This window comes from Pseudophryne corroboree, chromosome 3, assembly GCF_028390025.1.
Source record: "Pseudophryne corroboree isolate aPseCor3 chromosome 3, aPseCor3.hap2, whole genome shotgun sequence".
In the NCBI taxonomy this organism is placed as follows: Eukaryota; Metazoa; Chordata; class Amphibia; order Anura; family Myobatrachidae; genus Pseudophryne; species Pseudophryne corroboree.
Genome location: NC_086446.1, coordinates 106,924,710 through 106,945,845, shown reverse-complemented (window position 1 = coordinate 106,945,845; position 21,136 = coordinate 106,924,710). Strand labels below are relative to the sequence as shown.

Genomic DNA, 21,136 nt, shown 5'->3' with positions numbered 1-21,136 from the left:
GACATGGCAGCGGTCTCGCTTTCTACACACTGTGTAAACTTTGTGTGATTAAAGGCAGCGCTCCCTGTCTGTCTCTCTTCAAGGACCTCTCCAACTTGGCTCTCTCTCTCTTTCCATCCTCCCCCCTTCCCCAGCTTCCCCCCCCCCCCCTCCGCCTTTTTCTCCATATTCCTCGCTCCGTTTTCTTTCTCTGCTCGTTTCTCACGTTTTACTTTTCCTCCTCTCCCTCGTTTTATTTTCCCTCACACACTTCTGTCACACCGTTGTGCTCCTTCCTGTCATGTAATTATATCTGTATTGCCCTGGGGTTTGGTACAAATTACAGGAACATCCTGCATTGTGGGATCTCAGTCCTCTTGCTGGGGGTAGGCCTTTGCAGAGGCCAGTGTGACTGTCACAGAATCTAGTTCATACCTGGAGAGTGAGAGCTCCGACCCTGACACATTAGGGTGTGTAGATCCATCTCAGGGTCTCGAAGACAATGGGCAGTGTCTCAGGGTCACTCTGCACAGGGGCCCTTGTGCCCTATATATCACTGACTTTCTGCTGATAATGTTAAATATTGTTTTACGATTAATGGCAGCTGTAAGAAGTTGTATGTTGGTAGTTTCCCTGCACACAAATCGAAAAAGGAAATTAGGCCCCTATTTATCAAGCCTTGGAGAGTGATAAATAGCACGGGGATAAAGTACCAGCCAATCAGCTCCTAACTTCCATGTTACAGGATGTGTTTGAAAAATGACAGGAGCTGGTTGGATGTTACTTTATCACCATGCTATTTATCACTTTCCAAGGCTTGATAAATCTGGGTCTTAATGTTTAATTTATCAGTGTGATATTTTCTATGTAACCTCAGATATACAATAATTTCTAGTATCAGGAGTACAGGTCCAGAAAAAAAAAGAATTATATATTTATGTTAAGATGGACAGGTTGTAGGGTTCTGAATTATTGGATACCTACGCTGAGCACGATAGCTCTCACTCTTGTGTCTGTCTGTTATTACCCAGGGGCTGATGTACTAAGCCTTGGAGAGAGATAAAGGGCGGGATGTATTAACATACATCGCCGCCCATCGCAGCGATGTTGATCGCATATGTACTAACATATGCGATTAACATCGTAATGCGGTGACGGAGGCCCCCCGCGATACCTGTGAGGTGGTGTGCAAGGAGGAGGGTCTCCGTCACCTCCCTGGGCTCTCCACACTCCTCCCACACCGGGAAGCAGCAGGCTGTCCCTGGCGCCTCCTCCATGCAGCCGGAAGGACCTCTGGCTGCGTTGCTAGGGGGAGGATGAGTTTAGCTTCCAGGACCAGGGCTGCCTGGAAGAAGGTAGGCTGGGGGGGTCGGCGGCGGAGGCGGCGGGTTGTGGTGGCCGGCAATAAGAAGCCCATAGGCTTCTATAGGGTATCGCCATCCAAAGATGGCGATACTCCCAGGGGTGAAAACGCGGCGGGCTGGGGTTAGTACATACGAAAATGCGATAAAACGGGGGTTTTATCGCATTTTCCCTTTAGTACATCCCACCCAAAGTACCAACCAATCAATCAGCTACTGTCATTTTTCAAACACAGCCTGTAACATGGCAGTTAGGAGCTGATTGGGTGGCACTTACTTTATCTCTCTCCGCTTTATCACTCTCCAAGACTTAGTAAATCTGAACTTAAGTCTTGTTTTATTACAGTTTTGTTCCCAATGTAAATATTATTATTAGAATACTATGATGATAATAAGAATAAATTCACTATATTACGCAGAGTTGAACAGGGAATTTTTAATTATTCACTTCTCTCTCTTCCCCATTGGAGAAAATCTACATAGTCTTCCACCCATACACGCATTTGGTCCATTTTAGCTAGCAGCCAGTTATATACCAGTATGTTTCTGGAGTGTATTGGGAGTTGATCCCCAGAGCTGCGATTCTGGGTCCCGCCGTCGGAATTATGACCGCCGGGATCCCGTGCACCGGCATTTCATACTGAAACCCTCAGAGCCTTCATCAGCACCGACAGCAGAGACTGGCCAGTCTGTCACTGGAGCCACTGTGCAGCCAGCCAGATACAGATGGAGCCTCGCTCATCTAGGCTTCTCTGCTGCACCTAGGTGCACCAAGGCTTATTAGCATGAGCCTTTCATCTATTGTTCTCAGCTGCAATACAATACAGAGAGAACAATACATCAGGGGATTAAGTCATTACAGCAGGGGATTAAGTCTGACTGCCCTGGCTCACTTAATCCTATTAAAGGGACAGATGAGGAGGGCTCCATCTGTATTTGTATTGAGAGTATCTATGCTTTGGGTTTTATTGTGGCAGGGGTTAATGTGAGCACTACTGCTTTAAAAGTTGTCTCCTATTTTTATTATAATTTATTTGTATATTGCTTCCTAGATCATTAATATGGCATCAGAAACAAAAAATATGCTTTTATTTTTTTATTATTAGGTGCACTTTTTAAACGGTCACAATAGACCTGTAATATTTCCCTACTGCCAGCACTAATAGAATGAGTATAAATGTACCAGGAACATACAGGGCATGTTACAGAAGGACTTCTTCTGATGCAGAAGGAGGGCAGGACAAATACCCAAAAATGAACATTTCTTGGACATCTCATAAGACTCAAAGGGTGGGATCCAATTACTTGTGGTCTGTGACTGCAAGTAATTGCTCCGCAAAGGGGATATCCAGTTAGTCCCGATAAGCCGCCACGAGCCACAGATTATCGGGGATTTTCTTTACCTGCCTCAGGCACTGTTTTTTTGGATGCCGTGGCAGTGAACACACCCAGGATTCCCTGAACCTGCCTGTTTTCACCCGGAAAAAAAAATAAAAATTCACGGGAGATCAAATTGGATACCCCATAAAAAAATATATATATATATATATATTGGTGAAACATCACGAAAAACACTCTTTTTTTTGCTCCCGGTGTTTCATTGCGGGTAATTGGATACCCCTCAAATTATTTCATTGTCAGGGAGGACTCACAAATGACAGTGCACAGATATCTCTTCTGTTATGATTGTCTACAAACATATCCCTATGGGCATAATCCCTATGGGCATTGGGCACAATTCAATTCTGAGAGAGTTGTATAGTGCCGGAATAAGCTCCCAGTGCTATTCAAGAATTGTGCCCATAGTTTTGGAAGACGGTGTAACATAGTATACTACTACTACTTACTATACTACTATATACTTTTCTGTCTGTTTCCTCATTTAACTTAGATTTTTCTTTTATTTCGCACTAAATTCACAGAAAGGCAAGAGTAGTACTATAGCTATATCAAGCAATAGCTAATTCACACTCTAAAGGAAAAGAAAGTGGCACACATAATAAAACATAGATCATGCCAGGTCACTTCAGTCAGGTACCGCCCTCCTCTCTGCTGTATTGACCCTCGCCCCATTGACAGATGGTCCTCCTCTTCCAGGTCTGCACATGGGGAACACGCCCAGGCTTAAGGGCCGTACTGACTGGGAGATTTCTCCAGAGATGTGTGCTGAGCGGTCTCGCACAGACCGCTCAGCACACATCTCTCCCCCCACTCAGCACAGCGCGATGTGCTGAGCGAGGGGAGGATGGACACGGGAGGGCCTCTCATTTCACCCAGCGGTGAAATGAGCGACCTGCTAGATTGTGCCTGCATGCAGGCCAATCTAGCACCGGCGATAGCTGTCGCCGGCACCCTTACACACGGAGCGATGTTCTAAGGAATCTTGGGGGTCATTCCGAGTTGTTCGCTCGCTGCCGATTTTCGCAGCGCAACGATCAGGTAAAAAATGTCAAGACTGTGCACGCGCGTCGTACGGTTGCAAAGAGCATCGTTGTTGTGCACTGGATCTAGCGAAGATTCCATTCGCACAGCCGATCGCAAGGAGATTGACAGGAAGAGGGTGTTTATGGGTGTCTGTCAACTGACCGTTTTCTGGGAGTGTTTGGAAAAATATAGGTGTGTCCAGGCGTTTGCAGGGCGGGTGTCTGACGTCAATTCCGGGACCTCCGTCGCCGGATTCATCACACAGGATAAGTAACTGCAGGGATGGCTTTGCTCTGCACAAAATGTTTTTGTACCGCAAAGTGAAAATACACTCCCCAGTGGGCGGCAACTATGCGTTTGCACGGCTGCTAAAAGTAGCTAGCGAGCGATCAACTTGGAATGACCCCTCTAGTCAGAGTGCTTAGAAATTAGCTGAACATTGCTCCGTGTGTACCCCCCTTTACACTACATGCGCACTGAGGAGACGGGACAGACCTTACACAATTATTGTTTATATTGATTAAAATTTTCTTGTATAACGCAGCAAATTCCGTTGCGTTTTACAATTGGAAACATCAGTGATAAAACAAAACTGTGTATTAATATTAACAGACAGTAATAGAGGAAGGCGGGCCCTGCTCACAAGCTTACAATCTATAGGGAAATTCTAAGATAGTATTTTGGGCCCGCCATTTGTTCGGTAGCTAGCAGTTCTTCAGTGATATCTTTTTCCTTTCTCCCCCCCCCCCCCCCCCCACCTTCCTCTAGTGTTTCCCTCTGTTCCCATGCACCCCCTAAAAAGTATACCCACTAATGCCCCTTCATATACCACATACCCTTAATATGCATGTCCCTTTTTATACTGTGTTGTGTCATTATATCATTTGTACCCCTAATGTATGTCCACTTATATACCATGTACCCCCTGATGTGTCCTCTTTTATACTGTGTACCTCTTCATATACATGTCCCCTAAAATATTTTGTACCCCCAAATATGTGTTCTTATATACTATGTACCCCATAATAAGTGTCCCTGTATACACTATGTACCCCCTAATATTCATCCTCTTATATGCTATGTACTCACCAATGTTCAGTGTGTGTGTTGGGGGGATATGAATAAATGAGTGACCCGCTCAGGGGTCAGAGGTGCCAGGTTTGGGGCCTTCTTCCTCCGACTGGCTGAGGCTCAGGGTGTAGGGTGGGGACCAGGGCCTTCTTCCTCTGGTGGGATGGAGGGGCTCGGACTCGTGAGTGGCTGGTACTCTCTCCTGAGAATAATCGTCTGCCTTGGATAGCAGGGGGTTCTGGGTCTAGAATCTTCTTCCTCTGGCAGGGTTCCATCAGGGAAGACTGTGTGTTTGATGTCCAGCACACCAGGAGATTATATAATATATATTAAAAATATATACATACTATATGGTCAAAAGTGTATTCATGAACATCATACCTAAATGTGCTTTTCAAACAACTTATTCCTAAACCATGGGCATTAATATGGATATTATCTGCTGTGGTCCCTCTGTGATACATTCAGGGGATATTTAATATTTTTGGGGAATAAGACGCAAATATACAATGATATATGGGCTACCTAGTGAGGTAGGGCACTGATGTTGAGCAGTAGGGCCTGGCTCACAGTTCGAGTTCCAGGTCATCCCAAAGGTATTTGCATTTTCGCGCTGTGGGCAAGAAACAGCATCGGCGCCTCCAATATACAAATCAGGGCCAGTGAGCGCCGTAGGCTCGCGCCAAAAAATATAGGGGTGTGGCTTCATGCTGAAGGGGAGTGGCCACAAACTTCCCTTTTACACATTACGGCAGGCATAGCTCCCTTTTACACATTACGGCAGGCAGAGTCCCCCTTTTTTACACATTACGGCAGCCATAGTCCCCCTTTTTATACATTACGGCAGGCAGAGTCCCCCTTTTTACACATTACGGCAGGCAGAGTCCCCCTTTTTTACACATTAAGCAGGCATAGTCCCCCTTTTTTACACATTATGACAGGCAGTCCCCCTTTTTTACACATTATGGCAGGCAGTTCCATTTTTTTACACAGTATGGCAGGCAGTCCCCCTTTTTTACACATTATGACAAGCAGTCCCCCTTTTTTCACACATTATGACAGTCAGTCCCCCTTTTTTTTACACATAATGACAGGCAGTCCCTTTTTTTTACACAATACGACAGGCAGTCCCTCTTTTTTTCACAATACAGCAGGCAGCCCCCCTTAATTACACATTGTGACAGGCAGTCCCCCTTTTTTTACACATTAAGGCAAGCAGTCCCGCTTTTTTACACAGTATAGCAGGCAGTCCCTCTTATTTACACATTAAGGTGGGGGTGGGGGGAGGGGAGAGAAAGACTCACCTGTGAGGAGCTGGCATGGTAGATGTGCCTTCCCTCTCCTCTTCTTGCCCTACACTGCGTTCTTCGCAGCACAGGGCATTGTGGGTGGACTGGGGGTGGGCGAAGGGACGGAGCGGTGCGCCGGTGAGGGAGCAGTGGGGGAGCTGCGGCGCTGCCCGGCTACCAATGTGAGAGGTAGCCAGGTGGCGCGGCGGGAGGGACGCGTGTGGCGGAGCAGCCAGATATTGCCAGTGGTCCTGCGCCTCCAGCGCATCTGCGCTGTGTGCCAGGCACCCTGAGCACATACCTAGTTACGGCTGTGGGTATTTGATGGTATTGAGCTCAGGGCTCTAGGCCTTATTCATGTCCGTACGCTGTGGGCGATGTTCACGCAAGTGAGCGATTATCGGCAGACTGCACATGTGCTGCGATCGCACTGTGCATGTGTCATGGTGCCGCTGTGATCACGCATGCAGTGAGGATTTAATGGGAAAGTGACTTCAGGAAGTTGGAGGTGCTTACGGGCAGTGGCGCCGAGTGAGGGGCAGGGGGGTACTAATTACCCGGATCCAGGTCTGATGGAGGGGCCCAGATTATTCCCCTTACCTGGCAGCTGCAGCTCAGTACATGCTGCTGTGTGACTGGCTGCAATGCGACCAGGGAGGCGCTTAAAATACAAATTTTACTGCTTTTTTTTTTTAAGGGTGCAAAGCCACGCCTCCCACCATCAGACAGCGCCCCCTGAAAAGCACCTCGGCCCAGCCAGGCTCTCTACTACCCTGCTTATGGGGAGTGGTTGCGTGCCATTGCTGTTTTTGGGGCGTGTATCTGCTGTCAACTGCGAGCTCGTATGTTCAAAAACATGATGCCTTCATCACTACTGCCATGTCCAGTCTGCGTGGCCAGACCTGATGTTCCTCGTATTTGCATATAGGCTGTGAATGTGTACACTATTGCAAATGAGATTGCAATAGCTCCGGTGTCGTCATTTGTGGACGGCAGCGTCACTTGCTAACATAAGCAGTTCCATAGCCTAGAGAATTGCATTTGCATACAAACATGAATAAGGCCCTCTGTGCAGGCTAGAACACTTCTTCCACACCAAACTCCGCAAAGGGTTTTTTTTGTTTGTTTTTTTAATAGCCCTCACGTTGTGCACTAGGGTGGTGTCCTAGCAAAACAGCCAAAGGCCTTTCTCTAACTGTTGCCACAAAAGTGGATGGACACAGTTCCGTAAGAATATCTTTGTATGCTGTATTATTTAGTGCTCCCTTAACTGGAAGTAAGGGTAGTTTAAACCAGTGGTTCTCAAACTCGGTCCTCAGGACCCCACACGGTTCACGTTTTCCATGTCACCTGGCAGGTGCACTGTTCATCACCAAAACATGAACCGTGTGGGGTCCTGAGGACCGTGTTTGAGAACCTGTGGTTTAAACCATGAAAAACCGACTAGTATCCCTCCACCAAATTTTACACTTGTCAGCAATCAGGGAGGAAGTGTTCTCCTAGCACCAGGGCTGCCATCAGAAATTGTCGGGCCCGGGACTTACAAAATAGGCAGCCCCCCCCCACCACCACTGTAGAATAGCACCAGTTAACACGTGTGTGGGTATTATATACACACACATGCATGCATACATACATGTGCGCTGTCCGTAGGGCCCAGGATGCTGATGCCTCTGCCTGTCCGCCTACATCCTCGCTGTTCTGCTGCTCTAATCCGTCCTCCTGCAGCTGTATTGAAAACGTCCCTCCCAAAATGGCCGCCGCCACAGAGAAGACAGTTATTCCAGATACTAGAGGGCTCCTCTAGTATCTTGAATAACTGTCTCCTCTGTGGCGGCGGCCATTTTGGGAGGGAAGTGTTCAATACAGAGCTGCTGGAGGGTCGGAGGACAGTGGCTGGCGGGCAGGTGGCTGCATGAGCATCCCGGGCCCTCCTCTCTCTGTCAGAGAGGCTGGGCTCGGGACAGCTGTGCCCCCAGCACCCCCCTGATGGCGGCCCTGCCTGGCACGCCCCAAACCAAGATTGATCTGTCAGACTGCAAGGTGCTTTAGGGGTCTATTCAAGAAGCAGTGAAAAGTGTGGAGAAGTGAGCCAGTGGAGAAGTTGTCCATGACAACAACCAATCAGCATTGAAGTAACATTTATAATTTGCATACTGTACAATTGTACGGAGCAGCTGATTGGTTCTCCACAGGCTCACTTTTCACTGCTTCATGAATAGACCCCTTAGAATCCGTTGGTAGTATTCTTTACACCGTTAAAGCCATAGTAACCCAATCCAAAAAGCCCTCAGTGTTAGGTGCCGCGGTCCGCTTCCAAGCGACGCTCACGGCCGCCGCACCTCCCTCCCTGCCCGCCCGGCGCCTAGCAACGCCAGGACGCCGTGCGTACTGTAGCCGCCGGGTCCCTGGCAACGCTAGGACGCCGGGCGTCCTCAGCCGCTAGGTCCATAGCAACGGGGACGCCATTGGAGGACCGCGTTCCCCGTTGCCAGATAAGATTGATTAGTTGCTTGTGCAGCAGGGCAGCTGCACGGCAACTAGTAATTACTGTCTGGGGGCTGGTCTTGCTGGCCCTCCTGTCATTGGCCAGCAGGGTCTTTTTATGGGAGTCAGCACACTGCAGCCTCGCCGGTGATAGCTTCCTGTATGCTGTTCCTGCCTTGCAACGTCTGTTCCTGGTCAGCTGTATCTGGTCGATCTTGCTCCCTGTGCTCCTGAGTCCTGGAGTTCTGAAGCCGGTCCTGGGATTCCTTCCTGTCCAAGTGAACCTGTTGCAGTCATCTGGGGGTTCTCGCTTGTTGGGGTTCTCTCCCGGTTTCGTGAGTAGCGGCTTCTGCCGCGTGTTGCGGCCTAGGCTGCTTAGTCCTTGTGTTAATTTTGTATTGGTGGTTTTTGCGGAGGTTTCCGCTTTTCACTGTCCTCCCCGGTACACGGCGGTGCCGTGTGGGGGTGTGGACAGTGTATCTTTTGTTGTTCTTTTCCTTTGGTGGCGTGCCGCACATATATTTAGTTTTAGGGTAGTTAGTAGCCCCTAGCTTTCTGTTTGCTTTAGTTAGAGGTCCCCTTGTTATTATCCTGTCTCGGTTCACGCCTTGTCTCACTCTAAGACCTGGGGGCATCGGAGTTGGGCAGACCTAATCCGCCCTTCAAACGCGGCTGCCGTGGGCCCAAGAAACCATAGTCACTCAGGCGTGAACTGACCACACGGGTAAAACAATGGAGGTAGGGTGCTAGGGGCTATTCCCGTACCACCCCTTATTTCAGCATCACGTCCTGGTGCTCTGGACTCACTACGCAACATCTCTCTAGTTCTGAGCATCAGGAACGTAACACATAGAACAGTTTTTGTGCTGATGTTGCCTCTATAAACAGTTTGAAACGTGGTTATTAGCGTAGCACAGAGGTTCTCAAACTTGGTTCTCGAGGAACCCCAACGGTACAGGTTTTAAGTTTCTCCATGCTTGGCCACAGGTGACTTAATTAGCACCTCAGTCAAACTGATTTAACCATCTCTGCTGAGCCATGGATATACCTAAAACCTGGACCATTCGAGTTCTGGGAGGACCGCGTTTGGGAACCTCTGGCGTAGCAGCTGGACGGATGACTGTTAAGTGACATGTGCTTCAGCGTTCCGTTCTGTGATATTTTGCTGTCTACTACTTCCACGTTCCAAATGACCACACTTACAGCTGCCAGTGACATACCATGACGGTACTATGTTGAAAGTCAGTTACCTCTATAGTTCAACACATTCTATTGCTGATGTAGAACTATGGAGATGTCCCAGCTGTATGCTGGATATTATGCCCCTGTTAGCAATGGACGTGTCTGAAATAGCCAAACACACAAATGTGTAAAATGTGTATGCAGAAGAATGGGCACTCTTGCTTTAAAACATGGTCTGTTTGATATGCCTTGGAAAGAGATAAAGTGGATGGAAATAAAGTACCAACCAATTGGCATCTAACTGTCATTTTTTATACACAACCTGTAACATGACAGTTAGGAGCTGATTGGCTTGTACTTTATCTCCAACCACGTTCTCTCCAAAGCTTAGGGGTCTATTCATGAATCAGTCAAAAGAGTGGAGAAACAGACCAGTGGAGAAGTTGCCCATGGCAACCAATCAGCATCTCCCTTACATTTTATAGAATGTACTTGATAAAAGGTTCTTTCAAAGCTGATTGGTTGCTATGGTCAGCTTCTCCATTAGACCTGTTCTCCACTATTTTCACTGCTTCATGAATATACCCCTCAGTACACAGACCCCTAAGCCTGTAAGATGGCAGTTAGGAGATGATTGGCTTGGAATTTATCTCTCCCCACTTTATCTCTCTTCAAGGATTAGTAAATAGACTCCAAAGTCTGGTGTCATAGTGAAAGTAGTCAAAAAAATTATAGATATATGCCGGCAGTTGGTAATGTGACGCTGGCATCCCGATCGGCGTTGGTATCCTGATGCCGGCATTGCGTTCTCCCTCGGGATCCTGGCGTCGATATATTGACCGCCGGGATCCCATATGTCGGTAAGGTAACTGCTTCTCGTATATATACCCCTTGCTGAAAATGGATAACCTCCTCTGCACTACAGGGAACTAAAGTCATTCAACATATCTGTAGGGCACTGGGGCTTATTTGCTTATTTACCAATTACATAGTTACATAGTCAGTGAGGTTGAAAAGAGGCAAAATGCCCATCGGGTTCAACCTATATTCTGCGTTAATCTGTTCAATGCGCCTGCTGAATTAATGGTTTAGTACCGATTGACAGCAATGATTCCTATCCCTCCCAGATAATTTTAATGTCAATATGTTAAATGCTATAGCCCTGGATACGTTTTCCAGTTAGAAATGTGTCCAACCCGTTTTTAAATGCATTTACAGAGTCTGCCATTATTACCTTCTCCGGCAGGGAGCTCCAAATCTTTATTGCTCTTACCATGAAGAACCCTTTCCTACGTTGTGTACGGAATGTTCTCTCTTCTAGCCTCAGCGAGTGCCCATGCGTCCTATACAGAGTTCTTTTAACTAACAAACCCGCTGCTAGCTCCTTGTAATGACCCTTTACATATTTGAAGATATTAATAATGTCTCCTCTTAGTCTCCTCTTTTCTAGTGTGTACAAATATAGCCTAGTAAGCCTCTCCTCGTATTCCAGCGACTCTAACCCTTTAATCAATTTAGTAGCTCGCCTTTGAACTCTTTCTATTTCCCCGATATCTTTTTTTATAATATGGTGCCCAGAACTGAACACAATATTCCAGGTGCGGATTTACCAATGATTTGTACAGCGGCAGGATTACATCCTCGTCCCTTGTCTCAGTGCCCCGTTTAATGCACGCAAACACTTTACTTGCCTTCTTTGCTGCAGTTTGACATTGTGTACTGTTATTAAGCCTATTATCTATGAGCACCCCCAAATATTTTTCCACCATAGTTACCCCTATATTTTCTGAGTACCCCCAAATCTTTTTCCAGTGTAGGATGCAAGTGCGTTTTTTGTCCCAAAATGCATAACTTTGCATTTTTCTATATTGAACCTCATTTTCCATTTAGACGCCCAGATTTCCAGTTTAACTAAGTCATTCTGTAGAGACTCCACATCGCCTTTTGAATGAATAACCTTACACAGTTGAGTATCATCTGCAAAGATTGATACTGTGCTTTCCAGGCCTATTCCTAGATCATTGATAAATATAGTGAACAGCAGTGGGCCAAGAACGGACCCTTGTGGTATTCCGCTGACTACTGGTGCCCAGCTGGAAAACATCCCATTGACCACTACTTGTTGTACCCTGTTATCCAGCCAATTACCTATCCATGTACAAATAGTAATTTGTAGGCCAAGTTCCCTTAATTTGTGGACCAGTCTCCTATGAGGCACTGTATCGAAGGCTTTCGCAAAATCGAAATACACCACGTCCACTGCTTTTCCCTGGTCAAGATTCTCGCTCACTTCCTCGTAGAAGCTCATTAAGTTGGTTTGACATGATGTGTTCCTTACAAACCCATGCTGACTTTTGCTAATAAACTTAGTAGCCTGTAGGTGATCCTCCATGCTATCACTCAAAATGCCTTCTAATATTTTACCCACTATAGAGGTTAAACTAACTGGTCTATAGTTTCCAGGATTATTTTAGTTCCCTTTTTACATAAAGGCACTACCTCAGCTATGCGCAAATCTAGGGAGGCCAATCCCAGGTATCAGGATTGTAAAAATCTCAATCCGGGATCCCGGGATTGAAATGTCCTCCTTTAATTTATGTATGTGGGGGAGGGGGTCAGGGGGGTTACAAGTAAAAAAAATAAATAACATACTCACAAATGAGTAGAGCGGTTCCAAAGGTCAAGAGGGGAGGTAAACGCAGACGTCTGGTAGTAAGGGTCCCTTACTGCCCGGCTTCAGAAGGCAGTGTCTGAGGAGGGTGCTCAGCGTTGTCCAGGAGAGAGACTGCTGGGGTGGCGGAGGTGATCCTGCCCGGCTTCAAAAGGCAGCTTCTGAGCCAGGTGCTCAGGGCTGCCCGGGTGAGAGAGACTGCATGGGGGCAAGTAGACATTGCTGCCCAGCTTCAGAAAGCAACTTCTGAACCGGGTATTCAGCGCTGCCTGGGTGAGAGAGACTGCGGGGAGGAAGGGGGGGGGGGGGAGAAGGCGATGCTGCCACGTTTCAAAAGGCAGCGTCTGAGCCGAGTGTTCAGTGCTGCCCGGGAACAGAGACTGCAGTGAGGGGAGAGGGGGGGGGGGGCGATGATGCCGCGCTTCTAGTTTAAAATGCAGCGTCTGAGCCAAGTGTTCAGCGCTGCCCGGGTAGAGAGGCTGCCGAGAGAAGAGAGGCGGGGAACTGCGCATGCCCAGTGTAATCCCGTGAATCCCGGGATTGGAAGTGCCAATCCCGGGATTCAAATCCCGGTGTGTTTGGGCCAGAATCCCGGGATCCCGCCGATCCCGATCCAGGGATTGGCCTTCCTACGCAAATCCTTTGGTACCATGCCTGATCTAACTATTGAAAATCAAGTATAGGGGTTTTGCTAGCTGTGTCCTAAGCTCCATAATAACCTTTGGATGAAAACCGTCTTTGGATGAAAACCGTCTGGGCCTGGTGATTTATTAATCTTTATTTTGCTTAGTCTCTCCAGGACTACTTCCTCACTTAAACAAGTATCTTCCCAAGAGTCATTACCTTCACTGTCGCTAAGCACTACTGTCACCTACGCATCCTCCCTGGTGAATACTGAGGGGAAAAAAATGTTCAATATTTCCGCTTTTAATTTGTCATCATTTATCAAAGCTCCCAATTCATCTTTTAATGGGCCCACGTTCTCCTTCTTCAACCTTTTACTGTTTATATATTTATAAAACTTTTTAGGATTGGTTTTACTCTTCATAGCGATTTGCTTTTCGTTTGCAATTTTAGCTGCTCTTATTACTTTTTTGCATCTTTTATTGCATTCCTTGTAATACTGGAATGACTCCTCCCCTCCATTACATTTAAATGTTTTGAAAGCACGCCTCTTATTAGCCATTGCTTCTTTGACCTCCTTATTCAGCCACATTGGTTTGTGTTTAGTACTCCTGTGTTTACTGCTCATGGGAATGAATTTGTGAATATTGCTTTCAAGCAACCCTTTTAAAGCATCCCACATTTCCAAAGTGTCCTTGCCATGAAACAACTCATCCCAGTCAATGCCGTTTAGTGCCCGTCTCAGCATATTGAAGGTAGCTTTTCTAAAGTTAAATGTTTTGGTTGCACCCTTATAGCTATGTTTCTTGAAACTGATGTCAAAAGTGATCATATAGTGATCGCTGTTTCCCAAGGTCTCCCTAACTTTAGTGTTTGATATAATGTCCACATTATTGGTAATAACTAGGTCCAGGATAGTTTTACCTCTAGTTGGCTCCTCAACTAATTGAGTCAAGAATTGATCCTTCAATGTATTTAAAAACCTGCTACTCCTAGTTTTTAAACATGAATTGTTACTGCAATTTAGATCCGGATAGTTAAAGTCTCCTAACACTAGGATGTCCCCCATTCCTGCTGCTTTTTCAATTTGCTGTAAGAGTTGTTCCTCCTCATGTATGCTGATATCCGGTTGCTTGTAGCACATGCCAATGACTAGTTTCTTTGCTTCAGTGCCCTCACTTGTGATCTCAACCCATAGCGACTCCACGTTATCTCCAATTCCCTCATAAATAATATCTATTAAGCATGGTTTAAGAGATGGTTTAACGAGGAGACATATAATTGTTCCATGCCTGAATTGTTTACTTCAGCCATAAACAAAAACGACAAACAAAATAAAGTAATTGTCACAATATAACAAACGTTTGCTGTGGCTGAAATGGTGGGGATCACCAAAAGCATTACCACTTTCTAACGTGTAGGTTCAGGAGGTTTCATCCATTCAAGAACATATAAGGAGAAAATTTAGACTACTGCAGAAAGAGTTGTGGACCTATGTACAAATAGGGCAGACTCTAGGAAACTTACAGAATAAAGGCCCTCATTCCGAGTTGATCGCTCGCTAGATACTTTTAGCAGCCGTGCAAACGCATAGTCGCCGCCCACAGGGGAGTGTATTTTCGCTTTGCAGGAGTGTGAACGCCTGTGCAGCAGAGCGCCTGCAAACACATTTTGTGCAGAACAAGACCAGCCCTGTAGTTACTTATTCTGTGCGATGATTGCTGCGATCAGTGACACGGTAATGACGTCAGATACCCGCACAGCAAACGCCCGGCCATGCCTGCGTTTTTCCAAACACTCCCAGAAAACGGTCAGTTGACACCCATAAACGCCCTCTTTCTGTCAATCTCCTTGCGTTCGGCAGTGTGACTAAAAGCGTCACTAGAACCTGTGTAAAACCACAATGCTCTTTGTACCCGTAAGCCGCGCGTGCGCATTGCGGTGCATACGCATGTGCAGTTTTGCCATTTTTTAAACTGATCGCTACGCAGCGAACAACGAACGGCAGCTAGCGATCAACTCGGAATGAGGGCCAAAGTCTTAGGAATGAACTTGACTTCATTTACATTATTTTGCACAACCTAAGAATCTCTAAAACATTCTATTTACTTCAAACATTTGCCAATTATTGTAGAAAACATTTTTGCCTCTATTTAATCTCAGTAATGTCTGTAACCAAGACCTGGGAAGATTGATGGATGTGATATAATATATGGCTGTAACTGTAATATTAAAGGCAATACAAAACCATCACATGGTGTTATAGATAACTCAGTGTCCTCAGTAACATGTTTCCCGGCTGGCTATATAAACAAGCCTCTGCATATTTGGTGGACCTCTCCAGTGCTTTCGCTATTTTCAAGATAGATAATAAAGATATCAAAAGATAAAAGAAAATATTCCAGCTGGCCCTGAATTTTGGATTTTAAATATTGGAAATATATCAAACTAATTGGAGTTTCAAGTCCACAATTAAAAACCAAATTTACCAATATTTTTTTATTAAAGAAATTCTTTATTCAAAGATTAACACATTTTTTTTTTTTTTTTTTAAATTAATGATTTTGATCTGTTGTCGCCATCCTGAGATGGAGCTTACAGTGCAGGTACAGGTAATTCCTCAATAGGCTTCCCAATGTAAAAGACAGCAAAACTTACCTCTAACCGTGGTATTGCTGGGAATAATCCTTTGATGTATAGGGCAAAACGGAACTAGCCCTATCACCAGTGAATTCTCACTTTTTTAAAATGTGATTTGGTTCAGGACAGTTATAATGCAGATTGCATGGTGCATGTCAGACAAGCTGCTGTGATGTCACTATCCCTGAGTATGACTCCACCAATACACCGGGTCCTGGGAAGAAGGACCCCCAAGGGGTTCTGTTATTATTCACCTCAAAACCAAATGAACATATGTCTCACCTGTGTGATTTAAATGTTTACTGACACGTTTTGGTGTGAGGACATGATTGTTTATTTCTCTAACGTCCTAAGTGGATGCTGGGGACTCCGTAAGGACCATGGGGAATAGCGGCTCCGAAGGAGACTGGGCACAAAAGTAAAGCTTTAGAACTACCTGGTGTGCACTGGCTCCTCCCCCTATGACCCTCCTCCAAGCCTCAGTTAGATTTTTGTGCCCGAACGAGAAGGGTGCACACTAGGTGGCTCTCCTGAGCTGCTTAGTGAAAAGTTTAGTTTTAGGTATTTTATTTTCAGTGAGACCTGCTGGCAACAGGCTCACTGCATCGAGGGACTAAGGGGAGAAGAAGCGAACTCACCTGCGTGCAGAGTGGATTGGGCTTCTTAGGCTACTGGACATTAGCTCCAGAGGGACGATCACAGGCCCAGCCATGGATGGGTCCCAGAGCCGCGCCGCCGGCCCCCTTACAGAGCCAAAAGACAGAAGAGGTCCGGAAAATCGGCGGCAGAAGACGTCCTGTCTTCACCAAGGTAGCGCACAGCACTGCAGCTGTGCGCCATTGCTCCTCAGCACACTTCACACTTCGGTCACTGAGGGTGCAGGGCGCTAGGGGGGGGCGCCCTGAGCAGCAATAAAAACACCTTGGCTGGCGAAAATACATCACATATAGCCCCCAGGGCTATATGGATGAATTTTAACCCCTGCCAGAATCCATAAAAAAGCAGGAGAAAAGTCCGCTAAAAGGGGGCGGAGCCTATCTCCTCAGCACACTGGCGCCATTTTCCCTCACAGCTCAGTTGGAGGGAAGCTCCCCTGGCTCTCCCCTGCAGTCACTACACTACAGAAAGGGTTAAAAAAGAGAGGGGGGCACTAATTAGGCGCAGTATTAACAATACAGCAGCTATAAGGGGAAAAACACTTATATAAGGTTATCCCTGTATATATATAGCGCTCTGGTGTGTGCTGGCAAACTCTCCCTCTGTCTCCCCAAAGGGCTAGTGGGGTCCTGTCCTCTATCAGAGCATTCCCTGTGTGTGTGCTTTGTGTCGGTACATTTGTGTCGACATGTATGAGGAGAAAAATGATGTGGAGACGGAGCAGATTGCCTGTAATAGTGATGTCACCCCCTAGGGGGTCGACACCTGAGTGGATGAACTGTTGGAAGGAATTACGTGACAGTGTCAGCTCTGTATAAAAGACAGTGGTTGACATGAGACAGCCGGCTACTCAGCTTGTGCCTGTCCAGACGTCTCATAGGCCGTCAGGGGCTCTAAAGCGCCCGTTACCTCAGATGGCAGATATAGACGCCGACACGGATACTGACTCCAGTGTCGACGGTGAAGAGACAAATGTGACTTCCAGTAGGGCCACACGTTACATGATTGAGGCAATGAAAAATGTTTTACACATTTCTGATAATACGAGTACCACCAAAAAGGGGTATTATGTTCGGTGAGGAAAAACTACCTGTAGTTTTCCTGAATCTGAGAAATTAAATGAGGTGTGTGATGATGCGTGGGTTTCCCCCGATAACAACTGATAATTTCTAAAATGTTATTGGCATTATATCCTTTCCCGCCAGAGGTTAGGGTGCGTTGGGAAACACCCCCTAGGGTGGATAAAGCGCTCACACGCTTGTAAGAACAAGGGCTCTACCCTCTCCTGAGATGGCCGCCCTTAAGGATCCTGCTGATAGAAAGCAGGAGGGTATCCTAAAATGTATTTACACACATACTGGTGTTATACTGCGACCAGCAATCGCCTCAGCCTGGATGTGCAGTGCTGGGTTGGCGTGGTCGGATTCCCTGACTGAAAATATTGATACCCTAGATAGGGACAGTATATTATTGCCTATAGAGCATTTGAAGGATGCATTTCTATATATGCGTGATGCACAGCGGAATATTTGCCGACTGGCATCAAGTCTAAGTGCGTTGTCCATTTCTACCAGTAGAGGGTTATGGACACGACAGTGGTCAGGTGATGCGGATTCCAAACGGCATTTGGAAGTATTGCCTTATTAAGGGGAGGAGTTATTTGGGGTCGGTCTTTTAGACCTGGTGGCCACGGCAACAGCTGGGAAATCCACGTGTGTACCCCAGGTCGCCTCTCAACATGAGAAGACGCCGTATGATCAGGCGCAGTCTTTTCGTGGACAAGCGGGCAAAAGGTTCCTCATTTCTGCCCCGTGACAGAGGGAGAGGAAAAAGGCTGCAGAAATCAGCCAGTTCCCAGGAACAGAAACCCTCTCCCGCCTCTGCCAAGCCCTCAGTATGACGCTGGGGCTTTACAAGCAGAATCAGGCACGGTGGGGGGCCCGTCTCAATGAATTTCAGCGTGCAGTGGGCTCACTCGCAAGTAGACCCCTGGATCCTTCAGGTGATATCTCAGGGGTACAAATTGGAATTCGAGACGTCTCCCCCTCGCTGTTTCCTAAAGTCTGCTTTACCGATGTCTCCTTCTGACAGGGAGACAGTTTTGGAAGCCATTCACAAGCTGTATTCCCAGCAGGTGATAATCAAGGTACCCCTCCTGCAACAGGGAACGGGGTATTATTCCACACTGTTGTGGTACCGAAGCCGGACGGCTCGGTGAGACCGATTCTAAATCTAAAATCTTTGAACACTTACATACAGAGGTTCAAATTCAAGATTGAGTCACTCAGAGCAGTGATTGCGAACCTGGAAGAAGGGGACTACATGATGTCTCGGGACATCAAGGATGCTTACCTTCATGTCCCAATTTACCCTTCTCACCAAGGGTACCTCAGGTTTATGGTACAGAACTGTCACTATCAGTTCAGACGCTGCCGTATGGATGGTCCACGGCACCCCGGGTCTTTACCAAGGTAATGGCCGAAATGATGATATTCCTTCGAAGGAAGGGAATTTTAGTTATCCCTTACTTGGACGATTCCCTGATAAGGGTAAGATCCAGGGAACAGTTGGAGGTCGGTGTAGCACTATCTCAGGTAGTGTTGCGGCAGCACGATTGGATTCTCAATATTCCAAAATCGCAGCTGGTTCCGACGACTCGTCTTCTGTTCCTAGGGATGATCCTGGACACAGTCCAGAAAAAGGTGTTTCTCCCGGAGGAGAAAGCCAGGGAGTTATCCGAGCTAGTCAGGAACCTCCTAAAACCGAGCCAACTCTCAGTGCATCAATGCACAAGGGTTCTGGGTAAAATGGTGGCTTCCTACGAAGCAATCCCATTCGGCAGATTCCACGCAAGAACTTTCCAGTGGGACCTGCTGGACAAATGGTCCGGGTCGCATCTTCAGATGCATCAGCGGATAACCCTGTCACCAAGGACAAGGGTGTCCCTCCTGTGGTGGTTGCAGAGTGCTCATCTTCTAGAGGGCCGCAGATTCGGCATTCAGGACTGGGTCCTGGTGACCACGGATGCCAGCCTGCGAGGCTGGGGAGCAGTCACACAGGGAAGGAATTTCCAGGGCTTATGGTCAAGCCTGGAGACATCACTTCACATAAATATCCTGAAGCTAAGGGCCATTTACAATGCTCTAAGCTTAGCAAGACCTCTGCTTCAAGGTCAGCCGGTGTTGATCCAGTCGGACAACATCACGGCAGTCACCCACGTAAACAGACAGGGTGGCACAAGAAGCAGGAGGGCAATGGCAGAAGCTGCAAGGATTCTTCGCTGGGCGGAAAATCATGTGATAGCACTGTCAGCAGTATTCATTCCGGGAGTGGACAACTGGGAAGCAGACTTCCTCAGCAGACACGACCTCCACCCGGGAGAGTGGAGACTTCACCCAGAAGTCTTCCACATGATTATAAACCGTTGGGAAAAACTCGACAGGTATTGCGCCAGGTCAAGGGACCCTCAGGCAATAGCTGTAGACGCTCTGGTAACACCGTGGGTGTACCAGTCAGTGTATGTGTTCCCTCCTCTGCCTCTCATACCCAAGGTACTGAGATTGATAAGATGGAGAGGAGTAAGCACTATATTCGTGGCTCCGGATTGGCCAAGAAGGACTTGGTAACCGGAACTTCAAGAGATGCTCACGGAGGATCCGTGGCCTCTACCTCTAAGAAGGGACCTGCTCCAGCAAGGACCCTGTCTGTTCCAAGACTTACCGCGGCTGCGTTTGACGGCATGGCGGTTGAACGCCGGATCCTGAAGGAAAAAAGGCATTCCGGATGAAGTCATCCCTATCCTGATCAAAGCCAGGAAGGATGTAACCGCAAAACATTATCACCGCATTTGGCGAAAATATGTTGCGTGGTGCGAGGCCAGTAAGGCCCGACGGAGGAAATTCAACTAGGTCGATTCCTACATTTCCTGCAAACAGGAGTGTCTATGGGCCTGAAATTGGGGTCCATTAAGGTTCAAATTTCGGCCCTGTCAATTTTCTTCCAAAAAGAACTAGCTTCAGTCCCTGAAGTTCAGACGTTTGTAAAAGGGGTACTGCATATACAGCCTCCTTTTGTGCCTCCAGTGGCACTTTGGGATCTCAATGTAGTTTTTGGGTTCCAAAAGTCACATTGGTTTGAACCACTTAAATCTGTGGAGTTAAAATATCTCACATGGAAAGTGGTCATGCTGTTGGCCCTGGCCTGGGCCAGGCGCGTGTCAGAATTGGCGGCTTTATCCTGTAAAAGCCCTTATCTGATTTTCCATTCGGACAGGGCGGAATTGAGGACTCGTCCTCAGTTTCTCCCTAAGGTGGTTTCAGCGTTTCACCTGAACCAACCTATTGTGGTGCCTGCGGCTACTAGGGACTTGGAGGACTCCAAGTTGCTAGACGTTGTCAGGGCCCTGAAAATATATGTTTCCAGGACGGCTGGAGTCAGAAAATCTGACTCGCTGTTTATCCTGTATGCACCCAACAAGCTGGGTGCTCCTGCTTCTAAGCAGACTATTGCTCGTTGGATTTGTAGTACAATTCAGCTTGCACATTCTGTGGCAGGCCTGCCACAGCCAAAAATCTGTAAATGCCCACTCCACAAGGAAGGTGGGCTCATCTTGGGCGGCTGCCCGAGGGGTCTCGGCTTTACAACTTTGCCGAGCAGCTACTTGGTCAGGAGCAAATACGTTTGTAAAATTCTACAAAATTGATACCCTGGCTGAGGAGGACCTGGAGTTCTCTCATTTGGTGCTGCAGAGT

The 21,136-nt window shown here is 47.1% G+C and overlaps 1 protein-coding gene across 3 annotated transcripts in view; it reads left to right on the top strand.

The window, feature by feature from the left end:
- The window catches only part of CLCF1 (cardiotrophin like cytokine factor 1), an 89,794-nt gene that overhangs the window by 45,115 nt on the left and 23,543 nt on the right, over positions 1-21,136 (top strand). The window lies entirely within an intron of this gene.